The sequence below is a fragment of the Pelobates fuscus genome, chromosome 3, assembly GCF_036172605.1.
Source record: "Pelobates fuscus isolate aPelFus1 chromosome 3, aPelFus1.pri, whole genome shotgun sequence".
Taxonomy (NCBI): domain Eukaryota; kingdom Metazoa; phylum Chordata; class Amphibia; order Anura; family Pelobatidae; genus Pelobates; species Pelobates fuscus.
The window spans coordinates 394,714,578-394,727,528 of NC_086319.1; the positions used below are offsets into that span (position 1 = coordinate 394,714,578).

Genomic DNA, 12,951 nt, shown 5'->3' on the forward strand with positions numbered 1-12,951 from the left:
TTTTAAGAAATGTTTTGGGTGATTTAACTGGAACACGTACAGTTGGTTTCATTTTTTTCTGCCTTTTTTTCACGGTGGGGGTAAATTGTCTTTCGAAGCGTGACGAGTACCTGCAATTTCTGTTGTTGTCGTTTAAAAACCACAATGGACTAGAGGTCTTCTACCGAGACTTGAGAAGAGGAGATTTTACCTGCAGCAGAGGAATGATTCATTTGCAGTAAGTACAAATACATTTTGGAATTCTCAAAGTGAGGTGTTGTTTTATCCAATTCAGTAGACGTCTTAAGAAATGTTTTGGGTGCTTTAAAGCTGAAGCAGGATGTTCTTTTCTATAAGAGTTATTATTGGCTTGATTAACAGCTGTTCATGCGTGGCAAATTTTACTTGCCACTTTGAAGTAAAAAAAAAGCCCATTTTAAATCCCAGACGAAAAGAGCCATGAACGTGACTCTGTTTACAGTGATCATATGATTTGACAAATGGACAATTTGGCCTATATGATTAATGCACAATACACTAAAAATATAATATTTGGCAGCGGTGGGATTTGAACCCACGCCTCCAAAGAGACTGGAGCCTAAATCCAGCGCCTTAGACCGCTCGGCCACGCTACCTTCGATTACAGGCACACAGCTTATTATCAGGAACACGTACAGTTGGCTTCAGTTTTTTTCCCACTTCTTTTTACGGTGGGGTTAAATTGTCTGTCGAAGGGTCACAAGTACCTGCAATTTCTGTTGTTGTTGTTTGAAAACCACAAAGGACAAGAAATCTTCGACTGAGACTTGAGTAGAGGAGATTTTACCTACAGCAGAGGAATGATTCCTTTGAAGTAAGTACAAATACATTTTGGAATTCTCAAAGTGAGATGTTGTTTTATCCAATTAGGTAGACAATTCCTTTGGAGTAAGCACAAATACATTTATGGAATTATCAAAGTGAGTTGTTGTTTTATCCAATTAAGTAGACGTTTTAAGAAATGTTTTGGGTGATTTAACTGGAACACGTACAGTTGGTTTCATTTTTTTCTGCCTTTTTTTCACGGTGGGGGTAAATTATCTTTCGAAGCGTGACGAGTACCTGCAATTTCTGTTGTTGTCGTTTAAAAACCACAATGGACTAGAGGTCTTCTACCGAGACTTGAGAAGAGGAGATTTTACCTGCAGCAGAGGAATGATTCATTTGCAGTAAGTACAAATACATTTTGGAATTCTCAAAGTGAGGTGTTGTTTTATCCAATTCAGTAGACGTCTTAAGAAATGTTTTGGGTGCTTTAAAGCTGAAGCAGGATGTTCTTTTCTATAAGAGTTATTATTGGCTTGATTAACAGCTGTTCATGCGTGGCAAATTTTACTTGCCACTTTGAAGTAAAAAAAAAGCCCATTTTAAATCCCAAACAAAAAGAGCCATGAACGTGACTCTGTTTTCAGTGATCATATGAGTTGACAAATGGACAATTTGGCCTTTATGAATAATGCACAATACACTAAAAATGTAATATTTGGCAGCGGTGGGATTTGAAACCACGCCTCCAAAGAGACTGGAGCCTAAATCCAGCGCCTTAGACCACTCGGCCACGCTACCTTCGATTACAGGCACACAGCTTATTATCAGGAACACGTACAGTTGGTTTCAGTTTTTTTCCCACTTCTTTTCACGGTGGTGTTAAATTGTCTGTCGAAGGGTCACAAGTACCTGCAATTTCTGTTGTTGTTGTTTGAAAACCACAAAAGACAAGAAATCTTCGACTGAGACTTGAGTAGAGGAGATTTTACCTACAGCAGAGGAATGATTCCTTTGAAGTAAGTACAAATACATTTCAGAATTCTCAAAGTGAGATGTTGTTTTATCCAATTAGGTAGAAGATTCCTTTGGAGTAAGCACAAATACATTTATGGAACTATCAAAGTGAGTTGTTGTTTTATCCAATTAAGTAGACGTTTTAAGAAATGTTTTGGGTGATTTAACTGGAACACGTACAGTTGGTTTCATTTTTTTCTGCCTTTTTTTCACGGTGGGGGTAAATTGTCTTTCGAAGCGTGACGAGTACCTGCAATTTCTGTTGTTGTCGTTTAAAAACCACAATGGACTAGAGGTCTTCTACCGAGACTTGAGAAGAGGAGATTTTACCTGCAGCAGAGGAATGATTCATTTGCAGTAAGTACAAATACATTTTGGAATTCTCAAAGTGAGGTGTTGTTTTATCCAATTCAGTAGACGTCTTAAGAAATGTTTTGGGTGCTTTAAAGCTGAAGCAGGATGTTCTTTTCTATAAGAGTTATTATTGGCTTGATTAACAGCTGTTCATGCGTGGCAAATTTTACTTGCCACTTTGAAGTAAAAAAAAAGCCCATTTTAAATCCCAGACGAAAAGAGCCATGAACGTGACTCTGTTTTCAGTGATCATATGATTTGACAAATGGACAATTTGGCCTATATGATTAATGCACAATACACTAAAAATGTAATATTTGGCAGCAGTGGGATTCGAACCCACGCCTCCAAAGAGACTGGAGCCTAAATCCAGCGCCTTAGACCGCTCGGCCACGCTACCTTCGATTACAGGCACACAGCTTATTATCAGGAACACGTACAGTTGGCTTCAGTTTTTTTCCCACTTCTTTTTACGGTGGGGTTAAATTGTCTGTCGAAGGGTCACAAGTACCTGCAATTTCTGTTGTTGTTGTTTGAAAACCACAAAGGACAAGAAATCTTCGACTGAGACTTGAGTAGAGGAGATTTTACCTACAGCAGAGGAATGATTCCTTTGAAGTAAGTACAAATACATTTTGGAATTCTCAAAGTGAGATGTTGTTTTATCCAATTAGGTAGACAATTCCTTTGGAGTAAGCACAAATACATTTATGGAATTATCAAAGTGAGTTGTTGTTTTATCCAATTAAGTAGACGTTTTAAGAAATGTTTTGGGTGATTTAACTGGAACACGTACAGTTGGTTTCATTTTTTTCTGCCTTTTTTTCACGGTGGGGGTAAATTATCTTTCGAAGCGTGACGAGTACCTGCAATTTCTGTTGTTGTTGTTTAAAAACCACAATGAACTAGAGGTCTTCTACCGAGACTTGAGAAGAGGAGATTTTACCTGCAGCAGAGGAATGATTCATTTGCAGTAAGTACAAATACATTTTGGAATTCTCAAAGTGAGGTGTTGTTTTATCCAATTCAGTAGACGTTTTAAGAAATGTTTTGGGTGATTTAACTGGAACACGTACAGTTGGTTTCATTTTTTTCTGCCTTTTTTTCACGGTGGGGGTAAATTGTCTTTCGAAGCGTGACGAGTACCTGCAATTTCTGTTGTTGTCGTTTAAAAACCACAATGGACTAGAGGTCTTCTACCGAGACTTGAGAAGAGGAGATTTTACCTGCAGCAGAGGAATGATTCATTTGCAGTAAGTACAAATACATTTTGGAATTCTCAAAGTGAGGTGTTGTTTTATCCAATTCAGTAGACGTCTTAAGAAATGTTTTGGGTGCTTTAAAGCTGAAGCAGGATGTTCTTTTCTATAAGAGTTATTATTGGCTTGATTAACAGCTGTTCATGCGTGGCAAATTTTACTTGCCACTTTGAAGTAAAAAAAAAGCCCATTTTAAATCCCAAACAAAAAGAGCCATGAACGTGACTCTGTTTTCAGTGATCATATGAGTTGACAAATGGACAATTTGGCCTTTATGAATAATGCACAATACACTAAAAATGTAATATTTGGCAGCGGTGGGATTTGAAACCACGCCTCCAAAGAGACTGGAGCCTAAATCCAGCGCCTTAGACCACTCGGCCACGCTACCTTCGATTACAGGCACACAGCTTATTATCAGGAACACGTACAGTTGGTTTCAGTTTTTTTCCCACTTCTTTTCACGGTGGTGTTAAATTGTCTGTCGAAGGGTCACAAGTACCTGCAATTTCTGTTGTTGTTGTTTGAAAACCACAAAAGACAAGAAATCTTCGACTGAGACTTGAGTAGAGGAGATTTTACCTACAGCAGAGGAATGATTCCTTTGAAGTAAGTACAAATACATTTTGGAATTCTCAAAGTGAGATGTTGTTTTATCCAATTAGGTAGAAGATTCCTTTGGAGTAAGCACAAATACATTTATGGAACTATCAAAGTGAGTTGTTGTTTTATCCAATTAAGTAGACGTTTTAAGAAATGTTTTGGGTGATTTAACTGGAACACGTACAGTTGGTTTCATTTTTTTCTGCCTTTTTTTCACGGTGGGGGTAAATTGTCTTTCGAAGCGTGACGAGTACCTGCAATTTCTGTTGTTGTCGTTTAAAAACCACAATGGACTAGAGGTCTTCTACCGAGACTTGAGAAGAGGAGATTTTACCTGCAGCAGAGGAATGATTCATTTGCAGTAAGTACAAATACATTTTGGAATTCTCAAAGTGAGGTGTTGTTTTATCCAATTCAGTAGACGTCTTAAGAAATGTTTTGGGTGCTTTAAAGCTGAAGCAGGATGTTCTTTTCTATAAGAGTTATTATTGGCTTGATTAACAGCTGTTCATGCGTGGCAAATTTTACTTGCCACTTTGAAGTAAAAAAAAAGCCCATTTTAAATCCCAGACGAAAAGAGCCATGAACGTGACTCTGTTTACAGTGATCATATGATTTGACAAATGGACAATTTGGCCTATATGATTAATGCACAATACACTAAAAATATAATATTTGGCAGCGGTGGGATTTGAACCCACGCCTCCAAAGAGACTGGAGCCTAAATCCAGCGCCTTAGACCGCTCGGCCACGCTACCTTCGATTACAGGCACACAGCTTATTATCAGGAACACGTACAGTTGGCTTCAGTTTTTTTCCCACTTCTTTTTACGGTGGGGTTAAATTGTCTGTCGAAGGGTCACAAGTACCTGCAATTTCTGTTGTTGTTGTTTGAAAACCACAAAGGACAAGAAATCTTCGACTGAGACTTGAGTAGAGGAGATTTTACCTACAGCAGAGGAATGATTCCTTTGAAGTAAGTACAAATACATTTTGGAATTCTCAAAGTGAGATGTTGTTTTATCCAATTAGGTAGACAATTCCTTTGGAGTAAGCACAAATACATTTATGGAATTATCAAAGTGAGTTGTTGTTTTATCCAATTAAGTAGACGTTTTAAGAAATGTTTTGGGTGATTTAACTGGAACACGTACAGTTGGTTTCATTTTTTTCTGCCTTTTTTTCACGGTGGGGGTAAATTATCTTTCGAAGCGTGACGAGTACCTGCAATTTCTGTTGTTGTCGTTTAAAAACCACAATGGACTAGAGGTCTTCTACCGAGACTTGAGAAGAGGAGATTTTACCTGCAGCAGAGGAATGATTCATTTGCAGTAAGTACAAATACATTTTGGAATTCTCAAAGTGAGGTGTTGTTTTATCCAATTCAGTAGACGTCTTAAGAAATGTTTTGGGTGCTTTAAAGCTGAAGCAGGATGTTCTTTTCTATAAGAGTTATTATTGGCTTGATTAACAGCTGTTCATGCGTGGCAAATTTTACTTGCCACTTTGAAGTAAAAAAAAAGCCCATTTTAAATCCCAAACAAAAAGAGCCATGAACGTGACTCTGTTTTCAGTGATCATATGAGTTGACAAATGGACAATTTGGCCTTTATGAATAATGCACAATACACTAAAAATGTAATATTTGGCAGCGGTGGGATTTGAACCCACGCCTCCAAAGAGACTGGAGCCTAAATCCAGCCCTTAGACCGCTCGGCCACGCTACCTTCGATTACAGGCACACAGCTTATTATCAGGAACACGTACAGTTGGCTTCAGTTTTTTTCCCACTTCTTTTTACGGTGGGGTTAAATTGTCTGTCGAAGGGTCACAAGTACCTGCAATTTCTGTTGTTGTTGTTTGAAAACCACAAAGGACAAGAAATCTTCGACTGAGACTTGAGTAGAGGAGATTTTACCTACAGCAGAGGAATGATTCCTTTGAAGTAAGTACAAATACATTTTGGAATTCTCAAAGTGAGATGTTGTTTTATCCAATTAGGTAGACGATTCCTTTGGAGTAAGCACAAATACATTTATGGAATTATCAAAGTGAGTTGTTGTTTTATCCAATTAAGTAGACGTTTTAAGAAATGTTTTGGGTGATTTAACTGGAACACGTGCAGTTGGTTTCATTTTTTTCTGCCTTTTTTTCACGGTGGGGGTAAATTGTCTTTCGAAGCGTGACGAGTACCTGCAATTTCTGTTGTTGTCGTTTAAAAACCACAATGGACTAGAGGTCTTCTACCGAGACTTGAGAAGAGGAGATTTTACCTGCAGCAGAGGAATGATTCATTTGCAGTAAGTACAAATACATTTTGGAATTCTCAAAGTGAGGTGTTGTTTTATCCAATTCAGTAGACGTCTTAAGAAATGTTTTGGGTGCTTTAAAGCTGAAGCAGGATGTTCTTTTCTATAAGAGTTATTATTGGCTTGATTAACAGCTGTTCATGCGTGGCAAATTTTACTTGCCACTTTGAAGTAAAAAAAAAGCCAATTTTAAATCCCAAACAAAAAGAGCCATGAACGTGACTCTGTTTTCAGTGATCATATGAGTTGACAAATGGACAATTTGGCCTTTATGAATAATGCACAATACACTAAAAATGTAATATTTGGCAGCGGTGGGATTTGAAACCACGCCTCCAAAGAGACTGGAGCCTAAATCCAGCGCCTTAGACCACTCGGCCACGCTACCTTCGATTACAGGCACACAGCTTATTATTAGGAACACGTACAGTTGGTTTCAGTTTTTTTCCCACTTCTTTTCACGGTGGTGTTAAATTGTCTGTCGAAGGGTCACAAGTACCTGCAATTTCTGTTGTTGTTGTTTGAAAACCACAAAGGACAAGAAATCTTCGACTGAGACTTGAGTAGAGGAGATTTTACCTACAGCAGAGGAATGATTCCTTTGAAGTAAGTACAAATACATTTTGGAATTCTCAAAGTGAGATGTTGTTTTATCCAATTAGGTAGACAATTCCTTTGGAGTAAGCACAAATACATTTATGGAATTATCAAAGTGAGTTGTTGTTTTATCCAATTAAGTAGACGTTTTAAGAAATATTTTGGGTGATTTAACTGGAACACGTACAGTTGGTTTCATTTTTTTCTGCCTTTTTTTCACGGTGGGGGTAAATTGTCTTTCGAAGCGTGACGAGTACCTGCAATTTCTGTTGTTGTCGTTTAAAAACCACAATGGACTAGAGGTCTTCTACCGAGACTTGAGAAGAGGAGATTTTACCTGCAGCAGAGGAATGATTCATTTGCAGTAAGTACAAATACATTTTGGAATTCTCAAAGTGAGGTGTTGTTTTATCCAATTCAGTAGACGTCTTAAGAAATGTTTTGGGTGCTTTAAAGCTGAAGCAGGATGTTCTTTTCTATAAGAGTTATTATTGGCTTGATTAACAGCTGTTCATGCGTGGCAAATTTTACTTGCCACTTTGAAGTAAAAAAAAAGCCAATTTTAAATCCCAAACAAAAAGAGCCATGAACGTGACTCTGTTTTCAGTGATCATATGAGTTGACAAATGGACAATTTGGCCTTTATGAATAATGCACAATACACTAAAAATTTAATATTTGGCAGCAGTGGGATTTGAAACCACGCCTCCAAATAGACTGGAGCCTAAATCTAGCGCCTTAGACCACTCGGCCACGCTACCTTCGATTACAGGCACACAGCTTATTATCAGGAACACGTACAGTTGGTTTCAGTTTTTTTCCCACTTCTTTTCACGGTGGTGTTAAATTGTCTGTCGAAGGGTCACAAGTACCTGCAATTTCTGTTGTTGTTGTTTGAAAACCACAAAGGACAAGAAATCTTCGACTGAGACTTGAGTAGAGGAGATTTTACCTACAGCAGAGGAATGATTCCTTTGAAGTAAGTACAAATACATTTTGGAATTCTCAAAGTGAGATGTTGTTTTATCCAATTAGGTAGACGATTCCTTTGGAGTAAGCACAAATACATTTATAGAACTATCAAAGTGAGTTGTTGTTTTATCCAATTAAGTAGACGTTTTAAGAAATGTTTTGGGTGATTTAACTGGAACACGTACAGTTGGTTTCATTTTTTTCTGCCTTTTTTTCACGGTGGGGGTAAATTGTCTTTCGAAGCGTGACGAGTACCTGCAATTTCTGTTGTTGTCGTTTAAAAACCACAATGGACTAGAGGTCTTCTACCGAGACTTGAGAAGAGGAGATTTTACCTGCAGCAGAGGAATGATTCATTTGCAGTAAGTACAAATACATTTTGGAATTCTCAAAGTGAGGTGTTGTTTTATCCAATTCAGTAGACGTCTTAAGAAATGTTTTGGGAATGATTCATTTGCAGTAAGTACAAATACATTTTGGAATTCTCAAAGTGAGGTGTTGTTTTATCCAATTCAGTAGACGTCTTAAGAAATGTTTTGGGTGCTTTAAAGCTGAAGCAGGATGTTCTTTTCTATAAGAGTTATTATTGGCTTGATTAACAGCTGTTCATGTGTGGCAAATTTTACTTGCCACTTTGAAGTAAAAAAAAAGCCCATTTTAAATCCCAGACGAAAAGAGCCATGAACGTAACTCTGTTTTCAGTGATCATATGATTTGACAAATGGACAATTTGGCCTATATGATTAATGCACAATACACTAAAAATGTAATATTTGGCAGCGGTGGGATTCGAACCCACGCCTCCAAAGAGACTGGAGCCTAAATCCAGCGCCTTAGACCGCTCGACCACGCTACCTTCGATTACAGGCACACAGCTTATTATCAGGAACACGTACAGTTGGCTTCAGTTTTTTTCCCACTTCTTTTTACGGTGGGGTTAAATTGTCTGTCGAAGGGTCACAAGTACCTGCAATTTCTGTTGTTGTTGTTTGAAAACCACAAAGGACAAGAAATCTTCGACTGAGACTTGAGTAGAGGAGATTTTACCTACAGCAGAGGAATGATTCCTTTGAAGTAAGTACAAATACATTTTGGAATTCTCAAAGTGAGATGTTGTTTTATCCAATTAGGTAGACGATTCCTTTGGAGTAAGCACAAATACATTTATGGAATTATCAAAGTGAGTTGTTGTTTTATCCAATTAAGTAGACGTTTTAAGAAATGTTTTGGGTGATTTAACTGGAACACGTGCAGTTGGTTTCATTTTTTTCTGCCTTTTTTTCACGGTGGGGGTAAATTGTCTTTCGAAGCGTGACGAGTACCTGCAATTTCTGTTGTTGTCGTTTAAAAACAACAATGGACTAGAGGTCTTCTACCGAGACTTGAGAAGAGGAGATTTTACCTGCAGCAGAGGAATGATTCATTTGCAGTAAGTACAAATACATTTTGGAATTCTCAAAGTGAGTTGTGGTTTTATCCAATTCAGTAGACGTCTTAAGAAATGTTTTGGGTGCTTTAAAGCTGAAGCAGGATGTTCTTTTCTATAAGAGTTATTATTGGCTTGATTAACAGCTGTTCATGCGTGGCAAATTTTACTTGCCACTTTGAAGTAAAAAAAAAAGCCCATTTTAAATCCCAAACAAAAAGAGCCATGAACGTGACACTGTTTTCAGTGATCATATGAGTTGACAAATGGACAATTTGGCCTTTATGAATAATGCACAATACACTAAAAATGTAATATTTGGCAGCGGTGGGATTTGAACCCACGCCTCCAAAGAGACTGGAGCCTAAATCCAGCGCCTTAGACCGCTCGGCCACGCTACCTTCGATTACAGGCACACAGCTTATTATCAGGAACACGTACAGTTGGTTTCAGTTTTTTTCCCACTTCTTTTCACGGTGGGGTTAAATTGTCTGTCGAAGGGTCACAAGTACCTGCAATTTCTGTTGTTGTTGTTTGAAAACCACAAAGGACAAGAAATCTTCGACTGAGACTTGAGTAGAGGAGATTTTACCTACAGCAGAGGAATGATTCCTTTGAAGTAAGTACAAATACATTTTGGAATTCTCAAAGTGAGATGTTGTTTTATCCAATTAGGTAGACGATTCCTTTGGAGTAAGCACAAATACATTTATGGAATTATCAAAGGGAGTTGTTGTTTTATCCAATTAAGTAGACGTTTTAAGAAATGTTTTGGGTGATTTAACTGGAACATGTACAGTTGGTTTCATTTTTTTCTGCCTTTTTTTCACGGTGGGGGTAAATTGTCTTTCGAAGCGTGACGAGTACCTGCATTTTCTGTTGTTGTCGTTTAAAAACCACAATGGACTAGAGGTCTTCTACCGAGACTTGAGAAGAGGAGATTTTACCTGCAGCAGAGGAATGATTCATTTGCAGTAAGTACAAATACATTTTGGAATTCTGAAAGTGAGGTGTTGTTTTATCCAATTCAGTAGACGTCTTAAGAAATGTTTTGGGTGCTTTAAAGCTGAAGCAGGATGTTCTTTTCTATAAGAGTTATTATTGGCTTGATTAACAGCTGTTCATGCGTGGCAAATTTTACTTGCCACTTTGAAGTAAAAAAAAAGCCAATTTTAAATCCCAAACAAAAAGAGCCATGAACGTGACTCTGTTTTCAGTGATCATATGAGTTGACAAATGGACAATTTGGCCTTTATGAATAATGCACAATACACTAAAAATGTAATATTTGGCAGCAGTGGGATTTGAACCCACGCTTCCAAAGAGACTAGAGCCTAAATCCAGCGCCTTAGACCGCTCGGCCACGCTACCTTCGATTACAGGCACACAGCTTATTATCAGGAACACGTACAGTTGGTTTCAGTTTTTTTCCCACTTCTTTTCACGGTGGGGTTAAATTGTCTGTCGAAGGGTCACAAGTACCTGCAATTTCTGTTGTTGTTGTTTGAAAACCACAAAGGACAAGAAATCTTCGACTGAGACTTGAGTAGAGGAGATTTTACCTACAGCAGAGGAATGATTCCTTTGAAGTAAGTACAAATACATTTTGGAATTCTCAAAGTGAGATGTTGTTTTATCCAATTAGGTAGACAATTCCTTTGGAGTAAGCACAAATACATTTATGGAATTATCAAAGTGAGTTGTTGTTTTATCCAATTAAGTAGACGTTTTAAGAAATGTTTTGGGTGATTTAACTGGAACACGTACAGTTGGTTTCATTTTTTTCTGCCTTTTTTTCACGGTGGGGGTAAATTATCTTTCGAAGCGTGACGAGTACCTGCAATTTCTGTTGTTGTCGTTTAAAAACCACAATGGACTAGAGGTCTTCTACCGAGACTTGAGAAGATGAGATTTTACCTGCAGCAGAGGAATGATTCATTTGCAGTAAGTACAAATACATTTTGGAATTCTCAAAGTGAGGTGTTGTTTTATCCAATTCAGTAGACGTCTTAAGAAATGTTTTGGGTGCTTTAAAGCTGAAGCAGGATGTTCTTTTCTATAAGAGTTATTATTGGCTTGATTAACAGCTGTTCATGCGTGGCAAATTTTACTTGCCACTTTGAAGTAAAAAAAAAGCCCATTTTAAATCCCAAACAAAAAGAGCCATGAAAGTGAATCTGTTTTCAGTGATCATATGAGTTGACAAATGGACAATTTGGCCTTTATGAATAATGCACAATACACTAAAAATGTAATATTTGGCAGCGGTGGGATTTGAACCCACGCCTCCAAAGAGACTGGAGCCTAAATCCAGCGCCTTAGACCGCTCGGCCACGCTACCTTCTATTACAGGCACACTGGTTATTATCAAGAACACGTACTGTTGGCTTCAGTTTTTTTCCCACTTCTTTTTATGGTGGGGTTAAATTGTCTGTCGAAGGGTCACAAGTACCTGCAATTTCTGTTGTTGTTGTTTGAAAACCACAAAGGACAAGAAATCTTCGACTGAGACTTGAGTAGAGGAGATTTTACCTACAGCAGAGGAATGATTCCTTTGAAGTAAGTACAAATACATTTTGGAATTCTCAAAGTGAGATGTTGTTTTATCCAATTAGGTAGACGATTCCTTTGGAGTAAGCACAAATACATTTATGGAATTATCAAAGTGAGTTGTTGTTTTATCCAATTAAGTAGACGTTTTAAGAAATGTTTTGGGTGATTTAACTGGAACACGTACAGTTGGTTTCATTTTTTTCTGCCTTTTTTTCACGGTGGGGGTAAATTGTCTTTCGAAGCGTGACGAGTACCTGCAATTTCTGTTGTTGTCGTTTAAAAACCACAATGGACTAGAGGTCTTCTACCGAGACTTGAGAAGAGGAGATTTTACCTGCAGCAGAGGAATGATTCATTTGCAGTAAGTACAAATACATTTTGGAATTCTCAAAGTGAGGTGTTGTTTTATCCAATTCAGTAGACGTCTTAAGAAATGTTTTGGGTGCTTTAAAGCTGAAGCAGGATGTTCTTTTCTATAAGAGTTATTATTGGCTTGATTAACAGCTGTTCATGCGTGGCAAATTTTACTTGCCACTTTGAAGTAAAAAAAAAGCCCATTTTAAATCCCAAACAAAAAGAGCCATGAACGTGACTCTGTTTTCAGTGATCATATGAGTTGACAAATGGACAATTTGGCCTTTATGAATAATGCACAATACACTAAAAATGTAATATTTGGCAGCGGTGGGATTTGAACCCACGCCTCCAAAGAGACTGGAGCCTAAATCCAGCACCTTAGACCGCTCGGCCACGCTACCTTCGATTACAGGCACACAGCTTATTATCAGGAACACGTACAGTTGGTTTCAGTTTTTTTCCCACTTCTTTTTATGGTGGGGTTAAATTGTCTGTCGAAGGGTCACAAGTACCTGCAATTTCTGTTGTTGTTGTTTGAAAACCACAAAGGACAAGAAATCTTCGACTGAGACTTGAGTAGAGGAGATTTTACCTACAGCAGAGGAATGATTCCTTTGAAGTAAGTACAAATACATTTTGGAATTCTCAAAGTGAGATGTTGTTTTATCCAATTCAGTAGACGTCTTAAGAAATGTTTTGGGTGCTTTAAAGCTGAAGCAGG

At 37.9% G+C, this 12,951-nt stretch overlaps 12 non-coding genes across 12 annotated transcripts; all 12 read right to left on the reverse strand.

Annotated features, from left to right (window-relative positions):
- Window positions 1–532: 532 nt before the first annotated feature.
- On the reverse strand, window positions 533–614 carry TRNAL-UAG (transfer RNA leucine (anticodon UAG)). The gene has a single exon. It is a non-coding gene; the product is annotated as a tRNA-Leu (tRNA).
- An 888-nt stretch (window positions 615–1,502) lies between these two features.
- Window positions 1,503–1,584, reverse strand: TRNAL-UAG (transfer RNA leucine (anticodon UAG)). Its single transcript has one exon. It is a non-coding gene; the product is annotated as a tRNA-Leu (tRNA).
- An 888-nt stretch (window positions 1,585–2,472) lies between these two features.
- On the reverse strand, window positions 2,473–2,554 carry TRNAL-UAG (transfer RNA leucine (anticodon UAG)). Its single transcript has one exon. It is a non-coding gene; the product is annotated as a tRNA-Leu (tRNA).
- Window positions 2,555–3,722: 1,168 nt separating this feature from the next.
- On the reverse strand, window positions 3,723–3,804 carry TRNAL-UAG (transfer RNA leucine (anticodon UAG)). The gene has a single exon. It is a non-coding gene; the product is annotated as a tRNA-Leu (tRNA).
- Window positions 3,805–4,692: 888 nt separating this feature from the next.
- TRNAL-UAG (transfer RNA leucine (anticodon UAG)) lies at window positions 4,693–4,774 on the reverse strand. The gene has a single exon. It is a non-coding gene; the product is annotated as a tRNA-Leu (tRNA).
- Window positions 4,775–5,662: 888 nt separating this feature from the next.
- On the reverse strand, window positions 5,663–5,743 carry TRNAL-UAG (transfer RNA leucine (anticodon UAG)). Its single transcript has one exon. It is a non-coding gene; the product is annotated as a tRNA-Leu (tRNA).
- An 888-nt stretch (window positions 5,744–6,631) lies between these two features.
- On the reverse strand, window positions 6,632–6,713 carry TRNAL-UAG (transfer RNA leucine (anticodon UAG)). The gene has a single exon. It is a non-coding gene; the product is annotated as a tRNA-Leu (tRNA).
- Window positions 6,714–8,668: 1,955 nt separating this feature from the next.
- On the reverse strand, window positions 8,669–8,750 carry TRNAL-UAG (transfer RNA leucine (anticodon UAG)). Its single transcript has one exon. It is a non-coding gene; the product is annotated as a tRNA-Leu (tRNA).
- Window positions 8,751–9,639: 889 nt separating this feature from the next.
- On the reverse strand, window positions 9,640–9,721 carry TRNAL-UAG (transfer RNA leucine (anticodon UAG)). The gene has a single exon. It is a non-coding gene; the product is annotated as a tRNA-Leu (tRNA).
- An 888-nt stretch (window positions 9,722–10,609) lies between these two features.
- TRNAL-UAG (transfer RNA leucine (anticodon UAG)) lies at window positions 10,610–10,691 on the reverse strand. Its single transcript has one exon. It is a non-coding gene; the product is annotated as a tRNA-Leu (tRNA).
- Window positions 10,692–11,579: 888 nt separating this feature from the next.
- Window positions 11,580–11,661, reverse strand: TRNAL-UAG (transfer RNA leucine (anticodon UAG)). Its single transcript has one exon. It is a non-coding gene; the product is annotated as a tRNA-Leu (tRNA).
- Window positions 11,662–12,549: 888 nt separating this feature from the next.
- TRNAL-UAG (transfer RNA leucine (anticodon UAG)) lies at window positions 12,550–12,631 on the reverse strand. The gene has a single exon. It is a non-coding gene; the product is annotated as a tRNA-Leu (tRNA).
- Between the last annotated feature and the right edge of the window lie 320 nt (window positions 12,632–12,951).